This window comes from Topomyia yanbarensis, chromosome 3 (assembly GCF_030247195.1).
Source record: "Topomyia yanbarensis strain Yona2022 chromosome 3, ASM3024719v1, whole genome shotgun sequence".
Taxonomy (NCBI): domain Eukaryota; kingdom Metazoa; phylum Arthropoda; class Insecta; order Diptera; family Culicidae; genus Topomyia; species Topomyia yanbarensis.
In genome coordinates this window covers 143947073-143972400 of record NC_080672.1, presented here as the reverse complement: position 1 = coordinate 143972400, position 25328 = coordinate 143947073, and the positions used below count along the sequence as shown (strand labels likewise).

The following is a 25328-nucleotide window of genomic DNA, read 5'->3' as shown; positions in this document are numbered from 1 at the left end:
ATTTCCAGTTACGTGTTCAAATAATTGACCCGAAAATTCTATTCTGTATGAAAATCATTTTTCAGAAATCTGTGACCAAAGAGACATCTTTTAATTCCAAAACAAATTCCTGATTTCTCGATTTCCTGATGACTAATTAAGGCCCACCAATAAAGTAGAAACCGCAGATAATCTTAAAAACGCCGTCAAGAAAAGAAGTAAGAAAAGAATAATGGGATTTTAACAAACATTTCAGAATACTCTGAAATAATGATTCTGGAATTCGTACATTTACTTCATTAAAATGACTTTCTTTAAATTTTGTTTCATATATATTCATTTTTTCCAGTTCGTTCATTTCATGGATTTTATTCGATAAGCTTATTTTTTTAATTTTAAATATTCGACTAATTTTGAATGTATGATATATGATGTTATATGTTCACTTTAATGATTTTTATCGATCGAAACTTTTATACATTAAACTACATCATTTCAATAACATTCTGTAATTTTTTCATGCAAAAATATTTACAAGCGACTCGGCGACGAAGCTTTTTGTGGAACGTCTCTGCAAAAATACGATTTGCAGTGTTAACTGCCATTCAAAAATTACTTGACCGATTCATTTCAAACTTTGCATACACATTCTATGTTAAAAGTTCCTAACCCCTACGTTGAGCTTTTGAGATAATTTTTCAATGAAGGGTTTTTTTTGCTAATAAAATGGCGGAATTTCTATTTTTCAAGAGAAATTCCGCCGTTTTATGAGTAGAAAACCCCCTTAATTGAAAAATTATCCCGAAAACTCAACGTAGGGGTTAGGAATTATTAACATAGAATATGTATGCAAAGTTTGAAATAATTCGGTCAAGTAGTTTTTGAATGGCAGATAACACCGCAAACCGTATTTTTCTAGAGACGTTCCACAAAAAGTTTCGTCACCGAGTCTAATGTATAAAAGTTTAGATCAATTCGCTTCACCCAACTTTCTAAAAAAATTGACAAAAAAAACTGATTTTTTTTCTTGCTGAAACCCTTAACCACCCCCCACCCCCCTTATAGGGATGCTGTAGCTTTCATTTGAGACTAAATTTGAGAAAATCAAGTCGAGTCAGACTTTTCTAAGAAGCAGATGTAAAGTCAATTCAGGAACTGGTGGTAAACTTTCCCGAAGCTTACATTTCCACCGAAGATGTCCAAAGTGGTCAACGTGGGTTTGATTGGACATCAGTGAGCTGACCCTTTAAATCCAAACAATTTAGAACACATTTTATGAAGTATTGCATCATTAAGATAACATTCTGACTTCGGTTTATATGGGAATGTCACGCGTGACCACACTCTTCAACCTGTTACTCCGGAACCGGAAGTCGGAATTAAATTAAATTCAGCCTATAGGAATTGTAGTATCTTTCATTTGAGATTAAGTTTTATAAAATCGGTTCGACCATCTCAGAGTAAAAGAGGTAAGTACATCAGCAATATTGATTTGTTTGTGTTAATATTGTTCTATAGGCGACACAAAAATATTGTTCTAGACCCCCCGATAGATCATTTCAGATACTCAGATGAAAGAGGAATATCTAAGCATTCGATTGGTGAGTACTTCAGCGACGCAGATTTTTTTGTTTAAATATTGTTATACCAGACACCATATCGTACGAATCATTCTATCTTCTGACCTCGCACAAAGCAGAAGCGAAATATTGCTACGCTATAGCAGGCTATAGGCAGCAGCTACAGCCAACTCTAACAAGCTGCCACCGACGCTTACAGATAAACCAAAAACAACGATCCAATTAACCAATAATACAGGCACAATGAAGACGGATTTACAACAGCGACCCGTAAGAACAAGAAACAAATAAGAAACAAAAATGATCATGAACGGTAAGAAAGCAGTACCGATGATGACATGGACGGGAACGATATCGCGAGAAAAGGCAGACTGAATGACCCCCAAGCAGCTTCACCGCCAAAGAAAAGGATCTCAACACGCAGCAGCAAACTGCATCAACAAAATCTGGTAGATAGACATTCTTAATTTTTTTTTTATTTTTACTTATATTGTAAGAACATAAAAGATCCACGGCTCAATTGTGCTAACGCATTGAGCCGTGTCAAATAAAGCTTAATAAAAAAATCGTATGAATATACGAGAGTTTATTATTATTAAGGGGTTGAATATCTTTTTGTGAGAAAAAATATTGATAATTGGCGGAGTTGTTGCTTTTTCTCCGAAGCCCTTTCTTATTTGAAAGGCTTGCGGTGATCACGATTAAAGACCAATAGATCAACTAAAATCCAAAACTCAAAAAATTCCATTAGTATATGAGTTTTCCCCGTACCTTAATGATTAGTTGAATAAATAATAATTTTTTCCTGTATTAGAATATTTTTACAGAAAAACCGCTGCTTTAAGCTCTAAAAATTGTATTAAAAAATTCTTATCCACAAAACAAAAATTTATGCATAAAAAAGGAATCGTTAAGGGGGGCGTCTGGTGTAAAGTACTCAAACCGAAAGTTATTTTGTTTTGCAATTTTGAAGGCAAGGCAACAATCGATCTTTTGTGTAATGTTAAGATTTATTTATACATTAATTGAGCATGAAAAAATGTGGTTAAGCAGAGCCACACATACAAGCGTTTGAAAGCACTATATCTTTCAAACTATTTGTCGGATCTTTAAAAAAATTCAGAAAACATTCTCAGTTAAAGTAATAAAAAAAATCGATTCTGGAAAAATAAAAATATAGGGTAGACGTGCCCTTATTCATCTCATTCGTCACGATGTCACACTATTTCGCTGATAACTCGGCATACACTGATTGGAATACGCTTAAATAGGTATCAATGCCTTTGATTCATTCTTAAGAAGCAGATCAATAAAAAAATCTGGCTTGGAAAATGTAAAATACTCACGTTAGAGCGAGTCGAGTACAACGCACCCTTATTCATCCTACTATTTGAGCTAATGCGTTGAATAGAGATGGCAGATACTGCTCTAACTAATGTGTTCAAATGGGTGGGATGAAGATGAATTAGGACACAGTAACCCTATGTAACCCCTTAATATTTTTACAATATCATTTAGCCGTCTATTTTTTTTGGCGGAAATCGATTTTTTGACTACGAAATGGTACGGACAATTCAAAAATCGAAAAACTTGTGTTTTGCAATGAAACGTTGAGGAAATATTCTTCAATTGTTGCATTATTATACGGAAATTAAATACATCACTAAAACATTTTTGAAAAAGTCCCTTTTTCTGACTTAAACTTAAGCTTCCTTTAATGCGTTTCATCAGGTAGCCCGAATCAGGTAATCAGGTAGCCCGAATAAATTCTTCAAATTCAGATATTAAAGGGTGGAATAAACTATAAAAATAATTACAAGTATACATTCAATGTTCAGCTAAAGCTCAATAGAACCAGTTTTGTCCAACTATTCAGCAACGGCTGTGCCTAGTTTTTTCAAACCAACATCCATCACGTTGAAAGGAAATTCCTTATTTGATAAAAATAACATGATTTGATTTGATTGATTAAGAGTAATAAGACTAATTACAAGCATATTTGTTGAACTTGTGATACTGCATCTCCGTTGCACAATCATTTTGCTATCCTATCCTAGTATCCTGACTGGGCAACACCATATTGTAAAGCTATTCTCCAAGGCATGATTATGATCTTCGCGTCCCAATCAGGTAATCGATCGCTATCCCTTCAATTATCGTGAATGAGGTCCAACGTGTCGGAACGTTGTTCGCAAAAACTCAGAATTTGTTCTAAAATTTAAATAAGAAAATGATTTTAACTTGGAAACAAACAAACTTAGCAACTTGTTGATCATTTCTTAATAATTAACATATTAACGACAAAATCACTACTTGCGTTTTAAATTTTCGGAGACTATTTGATCGATGATTTATCCAATGTTAGTCGTTTCCCAAATTTTAACGCAATATTAAACAACAACAACAACAACATTGCTCAAAAAGTTCGTAATTATAAACAAAAATGATCAACATTATATATTAGGACTATATATGAGCGACCGAAAATAAAAGTCGCAAGGATAGAACATGCTTCGCAAAACTCGTTTCAAACATATTAGTATAAAAAAGTCGGAAAAAAACTTCAAGCATTAAAAATCGAACAGAAATCCTTCAGCATACGAATCGCTTGAAAAATTCCCACCCGTAAAACTCGGCACGGATGAACCTCCAGTATAAAAATCGTTTAAGGTTGGACAGAGAAAGGGTAAAATTCGCAAACGAAAAAAGCAGTTTTTTCCACACCGTATGTCAGATCTTCATAAAAATCAATCAGCAGTATTGTAACAACATTCTACATACGCTGATTGATTTTAATGAAGATCTGACATACGGTGTGGAAAAAACTGCTGTTTTCGTTTGCGAATTTTGCGCATTCTCTGTCCAACCTTAAAAATAACTAAATCGTTCATAGAAGCATCCGTATATCTTGATGTTCAAGGTTAATAGTCGGCTGTCAAAAAATACTTTGTAAGAATCTGATATAGTTTTTTCCGTTTTTTTGCGAAGGTTTTTTTATTCGACTCTTACAAAGTAATGTCCCAGTCCGATTTTCATGCTTGAAGTTTATATCCGTTTTTTATATTATAATATATTTGAAACGGGTTTTAAGAAGCATGTTCTATCCTTGCGACTTTTATTTTCGGTCGCTCATATGTTTGGAATATTAGCATAAATACTAAACACTTTTAACACAACGGCTTGTGCCCCTGTTTACTCATTATCAAAACAAACTTTGTTTTCCCAGAATGTAAAAAAAAATCTTTATCACCCGTATCACCCCATCAATACTAATTATGTTTTTTGCTGTTTAATTGCTTGCGAAATCTATTTATTATTCAAATTTATACAAAAACTATGTTCTGAACATGTTGTTTCTAATAGTATTATCGTAGTAGAATCTTGACAAATGAAATTATAGGGATGGTACAATGACTGAATCAACTATGTAAAGTAAAATGATTTATTTCAATCAAGTATTCGATCAATTGCCTCAATATTTATGAACTTCACCTTCATTGAGCTAACGGCATCAACACAGTAATAAAGAGCACAACTGACAAAAGAAGATGAAGAACGCCACCTGATATGCTAGTTCGAATGCACTCATTACCAAATTCACTCATATCGATACCGATGTCGACACATCACGGCACACGCACATCTCAGCACACATTTCATACAATTAGCATAACTTATTCATATATAGCGTGTTGTGACTGTGGCCTGATTGACCACCAATCATAGACGCTACAAATCATCGTCGTCGGCAGGTATAGAGACAAAAACAAAGAAGAAGAAACAAAAAGTGTTTGCAGCCTGCAAAGTAAAACATCTAAGACAAAATGTACGTGAATAAATAGTTGCAACACGCCCGAATGCACATTTGGCCACATTTCACCGAGACGAACGCCCATTTAATAGATTTGGTTTCGAAAGGAAAATTTTTTGTTTGCTATCAGCTATCACACTATTTACTAGCTCGGCTGGACAGTGATGTTACGATTTGCTTTTCTCTTGATGCATTCCACAGTAAATTTACATCACCGCGATAATAATTTTCCATCAGTAGTGTGCAGGTACATTTGCGCCTTGTACGCAACACGCACATATGGGATTTCACTTGAACGATGGCGAAATTTGCTCGCACGAAGAACTTCTTGTCGCACAGACCTGTTTTACGGTCGCGCGTTCACAACCGATCAACGCAAAGTTTATGAATTTCATCCACACTTGCCACACTTCCATTGACTTGCTTCCTTCTATACATTGTACGGGCACACGTTTGCGCCAGGTAACGGAAATTTCACTTTCTCGTAATCGAATTCGTCCGGGTCGTCTGTCGACCAAAACAAAAACCTTCGGCTCTGGCATGAATATTAATCTCAAATCGTGGTCACCTAACGGGCTTGGTTTTATCTATTTGCCCCAATCCGCAATCCACTCGATAAGAGATTTGATTCACACCGGTTCGAATTAGGTGGAACGGATTTACACTATTCTTCAGAATAACCAAATCTGTTACAGCATCAGATACGGTGAGATACCGACCATAATACAAACTCGCCAACGTTCGACCGCCGGTTACTCATCGTTGCTGGAGAAAACTTCACGACGATTCACTCACGAGTCACGGTCGGTTTGCGTTTCGATCACACAAACCTGGCTAAGCTGATCGCGACCCACGGATTAATAACCGAGAGCAAAAAAACTAACACGCGTCCGTTTCGAAGCACAAACGTGCAGAAACTAAAATCGCGTGATCCGACAGTGCACTGGCTGACGGCAGGCAAACTTTCATTCGCTCGGGCTCGTCTATTTGGATTTGGAGGTGCGCGAAGTGCGAAACTATCCGACAATCGCGAGATTGCTTACCTGTATACTATCAACACTATAGGGTAGGGGAGCATTGGGTTGGCAAGCAGCTTTGAAACAATGACCGTTCTTTTCTAGACTACTCAAAACCACGATGAGACTGTCCATAAAATATGCAAAACTAAGCATCATATATCCCACCACTAACCCTAACACTTACTTTAGGGGGTAGTGTACCTAAGTTATGCTAGAAAAAAATAGAAGAGAAGAAAGTCATATTTCGAAAGTACTGCCTTAAAATTCCATGGTGATTACACCCAAATTTAAGACATAAAAAAGTCTCACTTCATTATCTGAGGCTGGGTGTCATTTCATAATTTTATCAGACATTACTTTTATCACTCATATGAATAATAGTGCCCGGTAATTACATTGATTCCGCGATACAAGCTCATATTTTCATATGAAAAGTAGATATCACTCATAGAAGCTCTCCGGATATACGCATTATTACCCCGAATAAATAATCAGTCGGAGAATGAACTCTTATGGGTTGGTTGCGGCATACTTTTTGTGCTCGCTGACTAACTGATGCTCGTTATAAATATGACAACACAAGTCAATCCTACTTCATTATGGTTTTCTTACCAAAGGAGTGGATATTTTGACACTTTTGTTTATTTTGACGAAAATAAATAATTATCACATTCTTCGGTGCGAGGACTAATTAAATTGGAGCGAAAAAACTATTCTCATGTAGTTTCTGGAGAGGGATAATCGTGTGACTTTTTCAACCTGGGAAACTTAAAAATCTGATTCTTCTCGCTCATTTTTGGATGCGAGTGATACGATCCGTGTTAAAACAAGATTGATGGATGTTGTCTGGGGCATAACCAATGGGTTGTAATGGCATTCGGATTAATAACTCAAATCTAATGGTATGTGATGACATCAACAATCTACCAACCAGGGCGCAATATACCGGTCTTGATCAACAGAATAAATCTACCATCTATCACTTCCAGCCAAACACCTAGCCTTAGATTGTTGCAGATCGAGATATTTTAGGAATTTTCATCTATTTCAACATTTCTTACAAAAAACGCTTTTAATCCACCTAACAGTGTGATGAGACATTTCTTATAACTCTTATCACTCTCTTCGGATATTATATCGTTTGAGAACATTTAGAACTTGATGCTTCGCGATGTTTTTGATAACACATACTACATGGGATAGTGGCAGGACTCAGAGAATCGCTCAAATCAGCATAGGACAACATGGCCAATAAAATAGACATACAAACGAATTATTGCTAATGCTCTGTTAATAAAATATCTAAATTCCTCAATAAATGCATTGTGGTGGGAAAACTGAATTTTCCTTTCCAGGAAAACGGCTTAACCGATCTTATCGAAACTAGTTTCAAATGAAAGGCTCAACATGACAATTCGACACTATTATTTCTGTTTTTGAATACGTTATTTACTTTCTGAGATATGAGTGATTTTGTCAAAATACAACATGTTTTAGGAAAATAACTTTCGAACAAAGCAATTAACCTTCCGGCAGTCGCGCTAGTGCACTGAATGCACGCTGCTCTGCAAATCTAGAGAAATTGTCTTTGGGCACCAGCGGGTGTTCGTTCAGTCAGCCATTCCGCAGGGTTAAGTCAAGTTAAGTGCATACAAATAGAAAACCTTTAAAAATACCTTTACTAACATAACTATATATCGTCTAATTCCGTATACGAACGGTGGAGATATTAAACATTTAATATTGGTATTCCCCACTTACCAATTTTCAATAACCTTATTGGTCGTTACATACAGAGTATTGCTTTACTGGTGTTTTGGGGGCAAAACTGAATCGATTTTGAATTTCGGGGTATGAAAACACATCTACCTAATTCAAGGATTTAAATTTCTAAAAGATATTGTAAATTAACTCAATAGTATAACTATTTAATAATATGTAAGTTCACTATTTAATAATATGTAAATTCACTCCAAAAACAAAGACAAACAATGTGTATGTTCTTCAAAGTGAAAATTTGTCCAGGGTTGACCCATTGGATTAAGCATTGCGTTCAGTCATGAGGTAGATGGGGTGGAATACGAATACACAGATCATCAAGTTATTAGTAGCCTCAGCGAGAGGATTTGTAGTTTTGAATCCAAAAATTTTAGAGAAAATTTTTCTTTTTTTGTAAGATGTTTTACTGGTTATGGCATAAAAATTACCAGTTGTATTATAAATAATAATAAGGATGTAAGGAATCAAACTATCGCCCAATATACGAAACTTATGTCACAGCACTAACCATCATTTACCATTCCATGCACGTCCAACCCTCCCCCACTCCCTTCGTGTTCTTGACCACAGTTACTGGCACGAGTCACTATCCTCCTGCTGTTTTTCTAGCTATTTCTATGTTGTGTCATAAGATCTCCATCTGAGATATTCGTTAATGTCCAAACTAATTTGATGTTTGCAATATAATTTTATAGGTTTAGGAAGACAAAACTGTTTTGTCTGCTATTTCCCTACAAATAGTTTTTCGAATTTAGTGTAGAGCAAAGCCACTCGCGGAAACAAACTTAATATTACATTCTACTTGAAAAAGAAAATATTTGAAGTCCTGAAGAAATTTGCAAAATATTCGTATTATGAGAAAACTATAACTAATTTATGTTCAACCCTGCTTTTCCTTTAAGATGAAGGGATATTCTTTCGAAACATTGCACTATGGAGAGTCATGTGACCAAAAATCGAAAACTACATCAAATCCAAGCGTATTAAATTTAATATTGAGCGTTTATATATACTATGATTAACCCTCTGGAAGTCACGCAAATGGCCCACAGAACGAGCAGCCGCTGGTGCGCTAAGACGCTTTCGCTAGATTTTCAGAGCAGCGTGCACTCAATGTACTAGCGTGACTTCCAGAAGGTTAATGAAATCTCAACTAATCTATCTATCTATACATATAAAAGCCAAAGTTTGTATGTATATGATTTATAGATTCCCAAACGGCTTAACCGATTTTCGTAAAAAATTATGCACAGTAGGTATTTGTTATAGGGCGTGTTTGTGTGCTATTAGTTGGAGATTATATACCCGCTTTGGAACAAATTGTGTTTTCCTCCTATTTCGTTGAAAATCGCAGCAACGCGCGATGGGTATTAGCTAGTATACTATAATTAAGGATATCTCACACTGGGTAGTATGGATGTTTGAAGATGAAAATTTTGAAAAGAGCCACTTCACGTGCCTTTTTCAAACTGTTCGTATCTCTATTGAATTTTGAATGAAACATATGTTCAAATATGTCATTTGAAATCTAAGAATACCTGTTTTGGGATGGTATTACAAATGCATAATAATTGTATTGGAATGTAAAATGAAGGAATGTTAAATAACGGTTAAAAGATCCAAAATTCCCACAAATTAGATCCGAGCATCCGGCAAAAAAAGTCGCTCAAGGGCCCCCTGAACTCTCAATTGGGGGATGTAAGTATAATGATTTTTCTAACTTATAGCGACGGTTTCAGTTGCTCATATTTGCCATATTTGAATTTTCAATGCCACAATTAGTAAAGACGTGTTGTGTAATTCCCCGATCAGAAGGTCATAACTGATTTATAACAACTGAGGTAATTTATTTCAAAATTATTTTGAAACAGAACCTGTTATAAATCTAGCAGGTAGTCTAGTTGTTAAAATAGCAAAAAATAAAACAAAAAACTGGCTAATGATAACAAAATTGTAACTGATTTTATCAAAGTTAAAACTAAATGAGATATAAAAGTTGAGCATGAAAGGGTTTCATTTTATTTGTTTTATTTATTTTATTCATATTATTCATTTTATTCGTTTCATTTATTTTACTTATTTGGTTCATTTTATTGTTTTATTTTTTTCCAGTTTATTCAGTTTCTCCTTTTATTAATTTTTTTCCCTTTTTTATTAACGACTTATAGTGAGTCAATCTTTTTCCTTTTTTATATTGTAACGACATATAATTAGCAAGGGACTGGAAGGTTTTATTCATTTTATTAATTCATTGCAGTCATTTTTTTATTCATTTCATCCAATTGATTAGTTTTAAACAATCTGAACTATTCTATTAATTTTTTAACTTTTTGGTTTTCTTATATACAGTGAAAAACCGTTTTTATCAGCCCCCAATATCGTCAGCTTTTCTACCCGATTTCGTCAACCAGTCAGGGTTATGAGGCTATGCTTACGCTGGTGCCCAAAGACAATTTCGCTAGATTTTCAGAGCAGCGTACACTCAGTGCACTAGCGCGACTACCGGAAGGTTAAAGGAAATAAATAAATATGTTTTGTCATTGCCCCGATTTTGTCAACCAAAAATACACCAAAGGGGCTGATAAAAACGGGTTTTCAGTGTAGAAAGGTTATGCACTTTGAAAATCGCCAATCTAATCCCGGTTCGTAGGCCGAACTGTCGCATACCATTCGACTCAGTTCGTCGAGATCGGAAAATGTCTGTATGTGTATGTATATATTATTGCATATGTGTGTATGTGTGGATGCGGAAAAAATGTTACCTCTGTTTCAAAGAGATGGCTGGACCGATTTGCACAAACTTAGTCTCAAATGAAAGGTACAAACTGCTATCGATTTTTTTATTGATTGAACTTCCGGTTCCGGAGTGGCGGGTTGAAGAGTGCGACCACACAGCAAATTCCAATATAAACTGGTACCACAATGATAACAAAATGATGCAAAATTTATTAAAATGGATGCAAAATTACTTTCATTTTTCCAATCTAGATCAATAATAACTAACCAAAGTAGCTTTAACCATATTAACCACCTACGACGGTTCTTGATTCCATATAAGCAGGAACTAAAAGTGGTTAAAGGGGCGAAGGAAAATTTCAATTTCATTTTTAATGCCAAATGTTTTTAAAATGCATGATTCGATGTGGGGTAATTTCGGGAGAGATGGCGAATCTGTTGTGATGCCGCACTCTCCTTTTCTCGTATATAGAGTCATTTTTGTACGGATATTGCGAGTTTGTTTTTCGAAGAATTACAATACTGGAGATGTAAAGTAATCCTTATTATAAATTCACAATTTTTTCCTTTCTCATATAGAAAGGTTATGCGATCACTCTGAAAAACTTCAACCTAATCCCGGCCATATTCCATTCGACTCAGTTCGTCGAGATCGGAAAAAGGCTGTATGTGTGTGTCTATGTGTGTATGTGTGTGTATGTATGTGCGCATGTGTCAAATAATGTCACTCATTTTTCTCAGTGATGGCTGGACCGATTTGCCCAAACTTAGTCTCAAATGAAAGGTGCAGCCTTCCCATCGGCTGCTATTGAATTTTGGATCGATCTGAATTCTGGTTCCGGAATTACGGGTTTAAGAGTGCGGCCACACAGAAATTTCTCAAATAAACTATAGGAAAAATTAAAAAAAATTTTTTTATTTTTGATGCTAAATGTCTTCAAGGTGCATAAAACGTCGAGATTTGATGCAAACTCGAAAAAAAATTTGACGACGATTCACTTTTTCGTATTTTGGCACATTTTTGCCTTTCTCATATAGAAAGGTTATGCAATCACTCTGAAAAACGTCAACCTAATCCCAGGCCAACTTTTTTTTTTTGACTCGCATAAGGTTTCTGGATTTTAACAGGGGCGTAGTTGATGGTTGACGGAGAGGGGTTACACCCCCCCTCTACTGTTCACTCCCCTCCCTTAAAAATCTCCTTAAATCACCCCTCAGACCACCACCCCATCCAGCCCTCATACCCCTTCCTTTCAACCCCATCATCTTTGAACCACCACTATATCACAAAGCATACCAATTTAAGGCTCAAGTTACCTCAAGGCTTGGTAGTATGCGTAAGAAAAATTGTGTTCAGCTTTGCCACCAGATTATCCATTTAAACCTTTTCAAAACTCTAAAAGAAGAATATCAGTCGATTTATTAGATCATCAGGATTCAATTCATGCAAAATTCCTGCTGGAAAAACCATTGGCTTAGCTGGATGGTGCTTTTGAAAAAGTGGCTGTGATTTTTTTTCACACTACCACACCGAGCGGGGGTACGCAACACAACTGCGCAATGAAAAAACCACAGCCCCTTTTTCAAAAGCACCATCCAGCTAAGCCAATGGTTTTTCCAGCAGGAATTTTGCATGAATTGAATCCTGATGATCTAATAAATCGACTGATATTCTTCTTTTAGAGTTTTAAAAAGGTTTATATGGATAATCCGGTGGCAAAGCTGAACACAAATTTTCCTACGCACACTACCAAGCGTTCAATTCTAACACATGCTTAAAAACGGTAACTTGAACCTTAAGCTGGGGAGTCGTTCGTCCATGGGACTTTCGCCCTCCTCACACACCCACCCCCGCATGACAAAATGAGTTAGCAAGCAGGTAACATTGATCTAGTGCTGATTAGGCTAATGGAGTATGATATTTTTTGTTTCAAGTGTTTCACCGTCGACACGTAGCTCATCAAGTTCGTGGCTGGCAAGCCATTGTGTATAAGTGCAAAGTGTACTAAGAATGTAATGGGCATTTCCACAATTATGTTGAACATAAACAGCCTCTGTGCCATAGTTTAGAGAAATGAGAAAGGCACAATTGCACCGCTAGGTGGATTAAAACAGGATTTTTTTTTTAAATTTTGTTTTATTTATTTATTTTTATAATATTTCAGTTCCCGACATATGGTGGTCAATTGATCACAGGACTGCTCTATAGATTGTTCTTGGGGGGATTGATGCCTATCGCTGCGCATTGGCTTACCTGCTAAAATCCAGATTCGAATATGTCTTATTAGCAAACTTCTTCTCTTACGGACCAGGTACGTTAGTTCCTAAGTTAGGAGTCGTTTAGTATGTTTACAAGTAGTGGTCCCCATGTTGGACTAGCGTCAGTCTTGTAACTTACTAAAAGTACCATTGCTCTGTAGGGACAAACTCGAAATACAAACCCCTGGACTTCCACTTAATTTAATATTTCCGTTTATAACTTGAATTATTTTATTTACTTATTCATTATTCGCTTTATATACTTTAATAGTTTGAACATTAACCTTTCTGCTCATTTTATGAATTTGTTCACTTTTTTCATTTTTTCTCTGTATTCGCCTTGTAAATTTGATTATTTTGGAAATTATTGTTTAGTTCTTGAAATTATCTTCATTTGGTTTGTTGTCTATAGTTACTTCATTTTATTCGAGGTTTTATTGGTGCATTTTGGTTTTATTCTGTATTCACCCTATCTCTGGTTCTTCAAACTAATAAATGAGCAAATAGTGATATCTATAAGATATGTCTCATCATACTGCAGAATGGATTTAATCGGGTTTCTTCCAAAATAGTTGCATGTATGTTCAAATAAAAATAGATTGTAAATTGCCAACGTGTCTGAGTTTGCTAGTAGTTGCCAATTTTAGATGGCATTTAACAACTACTGGACCATACGTCTCCCAACCTTTGAACGGAACGGATCGTTATATTTCACAGTGGTGTTCGTTGTGTAAATTAAAGTGATTGAAGGTCATCCTTTGTTCGTTCGTTAGCTGCCATTCTGCTGGTGCCGGCAGTAAATCCAGTACATTGTTTTCGCTGGTGCGGAACAATCGACGTTGTTTGCAGATAAGTTTTGCTTTATTTTTTTTTCCTCGTTTGCTTTCTTTCCTTTTCCTTACTTTTACTCTACCTTGTAATCAAATAATAAGACACATTCCCGTTTATATAACGCTCTGCCCTCGTGCTTAAATGGCCGAGGGCGAAATACCATCTGATGTAATCATGGAAGTCCCTGATCCCTCTAATACTCGCATTGCTCCCCGTATAAAGCAGTACCCAGAAGGTTCCTCTGGGCCATGGGTGGTATATTTTCGGACCGGAGAGAAACCGGTTAATATATTAAAACTTTCTCGAGATCTGACTGCTAATTACCCGGCCGTAACTCAGATAACACGTGTTCGGGCAAACAAGATACGTGTTCTAGTGAATGATCTCGGCCAGGCAAACGCGATTGCTTGCTGTGAGCGCTTTACGCGGGAATTTAAAGCATACGTGCCTTGTGTGGCCTGTGAAATCGATGGGGTAGTGTCCGAACCGGGCCTGAAATGCGAAGAACTGTTGGAGCACGGGGTTGGCTGCTTTAAGGACCCCTCTCTTGAACAGATTAAGATCTTAGAATGCAAACAATTGTATACCGCAAACACCGAGGGAGGTAAGACTACCTACTCTCTATCAGGCTCGATTCGGGTGACATTCGCCGGGTCCTCTCTTCCCAACTACATCCTCCTTGACAAGGTTCGCCTACCAGTTCGCCTGTTCGTACCACGGGTCATGAGCTGCAGCAATTGCAAGCAGTTGGGCCACACAGCCACATATTGTGGAAATAAGAAACGATGCGGCAAATGCGAAGGAGAGCATGAGGATGACTCTTGCGACAAAGAAACTGAAAAGTGTATTTGCTGCGGGGGCCCTTCACATGCTCTTAAATCATGTCCTGCGTACAAGCAGCGCGGGGATAAAATTAAGCGCTCCCTTAAGGAACGCTCAAGGCGTTCTTATGCAGAAATGCTAAAGAATGCTTCGCCATCTGTCCTGTCCGAAAATCCCTATGCTGGTTTGGCTAACGTTGAGCAAGAATCTGACGACCCACGAGAGGGAACATCTTTGGTTAACCCAGGGGAATCCAGGAAGAGGATAAATCCAGCCTCCCCTACATTGCCTCGTAAGGGTGCCAAGGTGTCGTCCACTCAGAGTGCGCCATCTACAACCAATAAATCCAACGGAAGTGATGCACAAAAGCCGAAGCAATTTGCTCCAGGACTTGGAAATATTAATTCTAACAAGGAGTACCCACCACTTCCAGGGACATCCAAAACCCCAAGTGTCCCCTTTTTTCAAACAGATACTCAGTCCAGTAGCGGACTAATGAAATTTTCTGACATAGTGGACTTAATTTTCACAGCTTTCAATGTTACTGATCCTCTTAAAAGCCTTCTGATACGTTTTCTCCCTATAGTGCAAACATTTTTGAAGCAGTTGACTACTAAATGGCCCCTCCTTGCAGCGATCGTATCCTTCGATGGCTAAGTCATCGAACGAGGTCACCGATTCGATCACTGTTCTACAGTGGAACAGCAGAAGTATCCTCCCGAAAATCGATTCCTTTAAATTTTTACTAAATAGTTTAAAATGTGATGCTTTCGCATTATGTGAAACTTGGTTAACTTCCGATATAAATCTCAACTTCCACGACTTTAATATAATTCGTCTGGATCGAGAAAACCCCTATGGAGGAGTACTTTTGGGGATCAAAAAGTGCTATTCTTTCAACCGAATTAACCTCCCTTCGACACCAGGCATTGAAATTGTCGCTTGTCAAGTTTTAATCAAAGGTAGAGACCTTTGCATTGCTTCCATCTACATTCCTCCTAGAGCCTCGGTAGGGCACCGAACGCTTTGTAATATCACGGAATCCTTACCGGCACCGCGGCTAGTTCTGGGAGACTTTAACTCGCACGGTACGGTATGGGGCTGTCTTCATGATGATAATAGATCAACATTAATCCAAGATCTTTGCGATAATTTCAACATGACCATCTTAAACACGGGAGAAATGACGCGGATTCCTACACCACCAGCACGCGCAAGCGCGTTGGATTTATCGCTATGCTCGACATCGCTACAGTTAGATTGCAGGTGGAAGGTGATCCCTGATCTCCACGGTAGCGATCATTTGCCTATCGTGATTTCAATTGCTAACGGTTCAAGACCATCGGAAACAATCAATGTCTCATATGACCTCACACGGAACATTGATTGGAAGAGTTACGCGACCGCGATATCCGTTAAAATCGAATCCACTCAAGAACTTCCTCCGGAGGAAGAGTACAGGTTTTTGGCTGGCTTGATTCTCGACAGTGCGAATCAAGCTCAGACTAAACCAGTACCCAGCGCGAATACCCATGGACGGTCTCCCACCCTGTGGTGGGATAAAGAGTGCTCAGAGCTGTACGCGGAAAAGTCCACTGCATATAAGGCCTTCCGGGAAGACGGGTTACCCGCTAGCTATCAACAGTACGCGTCGTTAGAAAGGCGAATGAAGAGTCTAATGAAAGCCAAAAAACGCAGTTATTGGCGCCGGTTCGTCGACGGGTTAACGAGAGAAACAGCGATGAGCACTCTTTGGGGTACGGCTCGACGTATGCGAAACCGTAATAGTACCAACGAGAACGTGGAATATTCAAACCGTTGGATATTCGCTTTCGCCAAGAAGATCTGCCCGGACTCTGTCCCGGTACAGAAAACGTGCCGCGCCGCGTCTCCTCACGATACCGCGAACGAAACACCGTTTTCGATGGTGGAGTTCTCACTTGCTCTCTTATCGTGCAACAATAACGCCCCAGGGTTAGACAGAATCAAATTCAACTTGCTGAAGAATCTGCCTGACACTGCAAAAAGGCGCTTGTTGAATTTATTTAACAAGTTTCTTGAGGGTAACATTGTCCCTTATGAATGGAGGCAAGTGAAGGTCATCGCCATCCAAAAACCAGAAAAACCAGCCTCCGACCACAACTCGTATCGGCCGATTGCAATGCTGTCCTGTATTCGGAAGTTATTCGAGAAAATGATCTTGTTTCGCCTCGACAATTGGGTTGAAGCAAATGGCTTACTGTCAGATACACAATTTGGCTTCCGCAAAGGCAAAGGGACGAACGATTGCCTTGCGTTGCTTTCTACAGAAATCCAAATGGCCTATGCTAACAAAGAGCAGATGGCATCAGTCTTCTTGGATATTAAGGGGGCTTTTGACTCAGTTTCTATCAACATTCTGTCAGAGAAGCTGCACCAGCATGGTCTTTCGCCAATTTTAAATAACTTTTTGCTAAACCTGTTGTCTGAAAAGCACATGCACTTTTCGCATGGCGATTTAACAACATCGCGATTTAGCTACATGGGTCTTCCCCAGGGCTCATGTCTAAGTCCCCTGCTCTACAATTTCTACGTGAATGACATTGACGATTGTCTTGCCAATTCATGCACGCTAAGGCAACTTGCAGACGACGGGGTGGTCTCTGTTACAGGGCCCAAAGCTGCCGACTTGCAAGGACCATTACAAAATACCTTGGACAATTTGTCTGCTTGGGCTCTTCAGCTGGGTATTGAGTTCTCCACGGAGAAAACTGAGTTGGTTGTTTTTTCTAGGAAGCGTGAGCCGGCGCAACTCCAGCTTTTATTAATGGGTGCAACGATCAACCAGGTTTTCACATTTAAATATCTCGGGGTCTGGTTCGACTCTAAAGGTACCTGGGGATGTCACATTAGGTATCTGAAACAGAAATGCCAACAAAGGATCAATTTTCTCCGAACAATAACTGGAACATGGTGGGGTGCTCACCCAGGAGACCTGATCAGGTTGTACCAAACAACGATATTGTCGGTGATGGAGTACGGGTGTTTCTGTTTCCGCTCCGCTGCGAACATACACTTCATCAAACTGGAGAGAATCCAGTATCGTTGCTTGCGTATTGCCTTGGGTTGCATGCACTCGACCCATACGATGAGTCTCGAAGTGCTGGCGGGCGTTCTTCCGCTAAAAAATCGATTTTGGGAACTCTCATATCGATTGCTCATCCGATGCGACATTCTGAACCCGTTGGTAATCCAAAATTTCGAGAGGCTCGTCGAGCTTAATTCTCAAACCCGTTTTATGTCCTTGTACTTCGACTACATGGCACAGAGCATCAATCCTTCTTCGTACAATCCCAACCGTGTCCGTTTCCTAGATACTTCTGATTCTACTGTATTCTTCGACACATCCATGAAGGAAGAGATTCGTGGAATCCCGGACCATATACGCCCGCAGGTGATCCCCAATATATTTTATAATAAATTCCGAGAAGTCGACTGCGACAAAATGTTTTACACTGACGGATCAAATCTCGATGGGTCCACTGGCTTCGGTATCTTCAACAATACTATCACCGCTTCATTCAAGCTCAATGATCCCGCTTCAGTTTACGTCGCAGAGTTAGCTGCAATTCAGTACACCCTTGGGATCATCGACACTCTGCCCACAGATCACTACTTCATCGTTTCGGACAGCCTCAGCTCTATCGAGGCTCTTCGTGCGGTGAAGCCTAAAAAGCAGCTCCCGTATTTTCTGGGGATGATACAGGAGTCCTTGTGTACGTTATCTGAAAAATCTTATCAGATTACCTTTGTTTGGGTCCCCTCTCATTGTTCTATCCCGGGCAATGAAAAGGCCGACTCATTAGCAAAGGTGGGCGCATTAAATGGTGACATATACGAAAGACCAATCTGCTTCAACGAATTTTTTAGTAATTGTCATCAGAGGACGCTCAACAGTTGGCAAACCTCGTGGAGCAACGGGGAACTTGGACGATGGCTACATTCGATTATCCCAAAGGTATCAACGAAGCCTTGGTTCGGGGGGATGGATGTGGGTCGGGATTTTATTCGAGTAATGTCCCGACTTATGTCCAATCACTACACCATGGATGCGCATTTGCGGCGTATTGGGCTTGCGGAGAGTAGTCTGTGCGCTTGTGACGAGGGCTATCACGACATCGAACACGTTGTCTGGGTATGCGCCGGGTATTGTGACGCCAGGTCTCAGTTAAAGGAATTCCTTCGGGCCCGAGGTAGACCACCCAATGTCCCAGTCCGAGATATACTGGCAAATCGTGATTTCCCCTATATGTCCCTTATTTATACCTTCATAAAAACGATAAATATCCCAATTTAGCCCCTCTCTTTTATTTCTCGTTTTTAGAGTTTCCTCCTGCCTTGTGGAACCGATCAGCTCCAGAGTGCCACTATGTAACCGCCGTCGCCCTTACCACTACGCCTGCATAGAAGGAAACTGAAGCGAAAGCGACTCGAAGTCCGATGACTTTTGAAGGATTCCCCGCGGGTCCGAAGAATACCATCCGCCAATCCGGTACTCGACGACTTTCTAGACTGAGGCGCAAATTTGTTTCGCTGATCCCCCTCCCCCCCCCCCCCCCCTTTGAGCGAAAGTTGCAAGTTTTGCTCTTCTTTCCCTGTCTCTCCCCTGTCCTTGATACAACTGCTGCTACACTGATGCGGAAATAAGCCACCCTCTGAATATCTTGACCAAGCATAAGTTTTAGTTAAAAAATTCAAATTAGTATTCTGTATTCCTAGTTTTAAGATAGCTATAATTTTTAATCTTTATTGAAACTCTTGTCCTCCATCTTGTAAATAGAATTGAATCCCTAGTTTTAAGATTTCTGTGAAGTTTCTCATAAATATTTGTTCCCCCTTTTGTGTACTAAACTATATTGTTAGTTTTAAGATAACCGTAAAATATTTCGTAAAATACTATTACTCCCCCTCTTGTATATCAAAGTGAATCCCTTGTTTTAAATTTTTTCATAAAAAAAATCTTTTGGCCCTCTCTTGTATATTGAATCTTATTTCTAGTCTTAAGATAGCTGTAAACTTTTTTTCCTTTGTAAAAAAAATATTTCAACATTGTAACCTCCTAGTTTTAAGATATCCAAAATGTAAAAACATAAGCATTTGGCACCGCCAAGCTAACGCATTTGTGCCTATCAAATAAACGAAATGAATAAAAAAAAAACAACTACTGGAACAATTTCTTATACACACTAATATTTTGATTTGTTTGTCTGTCCATTGTGATATTGTTTTTAAGAGGTTTTCACTGTACACACATCCCTCTGGCAAGAAAAAGTTGCTTAAGGTACAATCGGAAACCGTTACCCGGAGAGAAAGGAAAATTAAACTTTCTGTTTCCTGCAGATTTTGATTTCTAACCAGAAGAATCATCACGAAACAATTTGCAAGAGGAAGCATCAATTATCAGCAAATTTGCAAATTACGCCTCTTCGCTTTCTATCTCAGCTGTATGTTCGGATTCTGCCCCATCATTTCCAAATTAACCGCTCGGCAACGGCAAAGCACACTCTTCTTAAAGGTGAATATGGTGCAGGTGCAAACCTCCAACGCCCACATGGAGATGTGATTTTTCGCTATTCCGATGATTATTATCCATTGTTCATGCGAGGTATGTATTTCGCGATTAAATAGTTCGTTATGATGTAAGCTAAATTAAGGTTTGCAATCTCACCATTCATTGTCCATTTCTCACGGTCAGCGGAAATTTTACCTAAAAAAGCTTCAATGAATGGGACAAAGCACCTTGACCATCATCGACCAGCCTTTGAAGTTGCAGATGGTTAGAGGCGTTAAATTCACTGTCACAGTGCGGTATTTGCGGGAACTAATCGCAGGTACTAGGCTCGAGGGTGACTGATCGCCGTTGACCCCTACAGATGGCTAGCTGATGCACGCGCTTGCCGTATTGGGCAGATTGTAGATAAAGCGGTATTACCGGTAGCCTTTTCCCCCCTGTGATTAGTCCGTTTCCTAAGATAGTCGACTTTCGGCACGTGGTCTCTCGAATGACCGTGAAGGAGGCATGAAACGCAGGTGAAGAAATAAAACAGATGAAGCACACAGCGAATGGAGCTGTAATTGGTAAATCAACTAACTGTCTTTAGGCAAGGTATGCTGCTTTCGAGCCTTTCTCTGTCGACGTTTAGTGAAAGAAATTGACTTTACGAAGGAAGCTAATGGCAATGTTTCCTTCATGCTAATTAGTTGCATGCTAGCTGGATGCGAATCTATTAATGTGTTGCGTTGCGTTGTGAAGCATGGTGCTATTCGTAAAAGCACGGTGCTATTCGTAGATTGCGTACTAACAATTATCATGTTGCCAATAGGTAGTTTAACTTATCTTGCTTGTGTTATGGTCGGGATTGAGCTTTGTCTCTTTTGAGTTCAGCAAACCAATGGCATGAGAATCGTCATCGCCGGCCACGACCATCTTCACCGATACTTAGGATAGGGTTGGAAATTTTGATGCAACACCTACTTAGAGAAGGCCATCGACTTAGCGACGCTTAGTTAGATTATAGAACAGGTATAGGTCTAGGATTCGCCACAAGCAGGCAATGCGACCACGAAATGATTATGTTTTTATGTGGTGGGGTGGTTAGTCTCCGAGTATACGAATATTTGGAGTAAAAAGATTTTTAGTTGTGTTTTTCTTGTGTTTGAACTCTGGATAGCCGGCCATCGAGAGTGATTTACTTTTTCCATGAACTACAGCAATTTGAATTCCAAACAGCCGGCCGTGGGAGTATTTCTATACTGGGTAGTCTGATATCTATGATCGTTTAAGAATTGGGTTGCAGGCCCATAAGATAAGAATATTTTTAACCCTAGAGCGGTTTTGTGGGGTACATGTGTACCCCAGACCTATTTGCAATCCCTGTGGTTTATTTTAACTGCAAGCAAACACAAACACCTAGACTAATTCTAGTTAGGTTTTGTGCTCTTCATGCATAAAGACAATTTTAAACCAATTTACTCCTTAGGAAGTAATATAGCATCAAAATCACGGTTGATCACAATGCCTAATGCAAGGGTCGAACCCCATATCTTTGTAGTGAGCTTACACATTAATTTTTGAAAAATAATTTATGTATTACTGAGTCAAATCACAACATGTTTCCGGAATCGAATTCCTTAAATCGCGTAAAAAGGTATTTTCATAAGCTTTCACTTTATATGCGTGACAAAATTGCTTTGTTTAAAAGTTATATGCTTAAAACATGTCATGTTTGAACAAAATCCCCCATATCAGAAGGTAATCAACATGTCCCAAATCAAAAATAATAGGTGTCAGGGGCTCTAGGCAGGGCCGTCTTAAGACAACTCGGGGCCCCTGGGCACAACTGAGCTGAGAGGCCCATACAATTGAACAGGTATAAACTGCTATAGAGTAGGATGATATACAAATGATCCCCAGCATGAGGGAACCATCTATGCCACTTTGAGATTTATTTTTTTTAATTTGAAAAATCATTCAACCATGTGAGAGTATTAAAAATACTACAGAAATCAAAACAGATGGAGAAAAAATGTTAGATTTCCACCACTATATGTGGCATTGTAAATGTCCAGGTACCGTCGAAAAACGGAAGATGATTTTGATAGATCTTAAAAAGATATTATCATTTCTAACCAATCTGACCGAAAGTGGCGAAGGGCCTAACACACTATTTGCGGTTGTGGGAGTTCGAACTCAGGTGACCTGCGTACAGTGTAATGGGCTTACCAGCTGCGATATGCCTTCCCCATGTGATATAATCTGACCATCATAATTGACGTTGTATGAGGCTGAAGAGTGCTTCCGTCATAAAAGAGGAATGATGGAGTAAGGCGGGTTAAACGTCAACACTACAATGTCGACGATTCAATCAATAATTGTCCTGACACTATGACAATCTAGGAAAAATATATGGCAATATGCTATAAAATTCATCTTGTTAATAGATGACTACTACGTGATTTACAAAAGTTGCATTGATTCGTACAGTGTTGTTCTCAATTTCTTACTGTTCCTGATATGATGCAGATGGAAAAAGTCAATTGGCAGCTTTAAAAAAGCAACATTTTTTCAATCATAATTCAACTACATTTACAGATGACAATGTTGAATATTGCAGCCATTGAAATCACTCGCTAAATTTGTCGAATCTAAGTGCGCGATTCGAGGTTCATTCATTTTAGATGTTCGCATTATTCGCTGCAAGAATAGAAAGATTTTTGAAATAGTATCTCTTCATGCACAAATTGTTGATGAGGTAGATTTTTGTTATATCGTCACTGTTGTGCTATCTTATGACAAACGCCATTTTGGGGTAAATTGTGTTAGATATGGGCTACCGAAAATAAAAGTCGCAAGGATAGAACATGCTTCGCAAAACCCGTTTCAAACATAGTAGAATATAAAAATCGGAAATAAACTTCAAGCATAAAAATCGGATAGAAATCCTCCAGCATAAGAATCGCTTAAAAAGTTCTCCCCCGTAAAACTTGGCAAGGATGAACCTCCAGTATAAAAATCGTTAAAAAATAAATCACTCGTAGGAGCATCCGTATATCTTGATGTTCAAGATTAAAAGTCGTCTAACAAAAACTACTTTGTAAGAATCGGATGTATTCCTTTCCGGTTTTTTTACTGAAGGTTTTTTTACCCGACTCTTACAAACGAATGTCCCAGTCCGTTTTTTATGCTTGAAGTTTATATCCAGTTTTTATATTCTAATATATTTGAAACGGGTTTTACGAAGCATGTTTTGTCCTAGCGACTTTTATTTTCGGTCGCTCATATGCCACATCACTTGTATAAAAAAATGTCTACAAAGTGTCGTTTTCAGAATTTTGAAATTCTGCTTGGTTACTGAGATATAGTAAGAAACTTGCTGAGAAATTTTTAATCTTTTGCTTCAAATGATTGTGTCTGGGGATTGGCTCAAGTTATCTTGAAGTATAAGATGTTTTTATGTGTAAAACTATCCGAGAAACACAATGGCATGATTATTTTCAAAAGAAAAATACAAGCATTATGAGAAAAATGCAGTTTAAGTTTAAACTGAAAAATAGCATATTTGGCAACACTGTAACCAAAAATAACTATTTTTCTGGATTCCCTAACTCATTTAGTGCAAAATGCATCTTACCGATTGTTTATAGACCAAATGAAGCCAAAGATATGAATAAAAGTTAATAATTGAAGATCTTTTCTATGGAAAATTTTCCAGGCACGATTTTGACACGCCATACAAATTTTGTCATCAATGCACACCTATGACACGTGTGAGTGCGACTTTTGCTTACATTTATAGTAAAAACTCGCAACATACTCAACCGATCTTCGAAATAATTGAGAAATTAATACAGAATAGATAGAAGCATCAATTGCATTCTTTGAATTGTTTATATCATTTATAAGTTTCAAGATACTCAATCTTAAGCTTTAAAAATCGTTTTCCCGAAATGTACTAAATGGCGCTTGTCATAAGATAACACAACAGCGACGATATATTCTGACAGAAGTTTTGTGCTTTCTTTTATACTGAACGGTTCTGAGATGCGAAAATAGTACATTATAAGTAATATTAATATTTTCATGTTCAACGAATTAGTATCTCAAAGACGGCGCCGGTAGGCGGTAGTTAAGTGGCAAGTTTAGGGTTTTGATGGTAGAGTCGCCTTTCTGGTGTCGGTGAAAGGCACTCAGTGTAGAAAGAGACCGAAGGAAAACTATAAAATAATAACAATAATTAACCTTTTTACCTTTCGAAAGTATGAATGTTCAATACCTTCATTGTTACGTAAACAAATAAACATAGCGAAACATCAAAATTATTCGAACCTATTAATATGAGCAACACAATTCATTTCAATAATTCAACTTTTAAGAGTTCAGTCATAATCAGCCAAAAACTGAAATGCAACCATCTACCAATGAAGCTCATCAAAGACGAAAAGCAAATGCAAATATATCACTTAGACTGCAATATTATACAAAATGTAAACTCAAATATAAATGAAAAAATTTAGCTTAAAAATTCGTCACAATACCAGTCATGTAAAACTGTCAAAATAAAAAAAAACATCGAATGCACGCAGCCGTGAGGCACAAAACCTCGACTGCCTACAGGATACGTTCCATTTGAGCCAGTATATTCTGATTCCTGATTCTGAGGGCCTAAAATAGTTTTTGATACTCCCCCTTATCACTGTCGTGCAAAAATAACAAAATTGGTACTGTACCAGACTACGACGGTTTTGTGGAAAATGCCTTATCCGGCCGCGAAAGTATCGTGAGACCTCAAGAAGTCCAGGAGTCATTTTTAAAGGCTGTAGATTTATCCATTCACGATCCCTGATGTGACGAAGAAATGAAAATTTGCCAAATGCGCGGATCGCTTGCCAAACAAGGATTGTGTACCGAATTTCAACACCTTCTTCCTTCTTAGAGCTTCCTTGTTGAAATTTTGCTACCTTCTTGGTTGCCGC

The 25328-nt window shown here is 38.3% G+C and overlaps 1 protein-coding gene across 11 annotated transcripts in view; it reads right to left on the bottom strand.

The window, feature by feature from the left end:
- LOC131689325 (uncharacterized) overlaps positions 1-25328 on the bottom strand; it is a 90246-nt gene that overhangs the window by 51045 nt on the left and 13873 nt on the right. For 4 of the 11 annotated variants that reach the window (XM_058974331.1, XM_058974330.1, XM_058974329.1 and 1 more), the window contains exon 1: positions 6090-6267. The exons of 4 other annotated variants lie outside the window; for them this stretch is intronic. The gene's annotated coding sequence lies outside the window, so the exon portion shown is untranslated. Of the gene's footprint in view, positions 1-5541; positions 5559-6033; positions 6049-6089; positions 6268-25328 lie in introns of those variants that run through there. 3 more of the 11 variants (XM_058974336.1, XM_058974340.1, XM_058974341.1) reach the window with 3 other exon arrangements.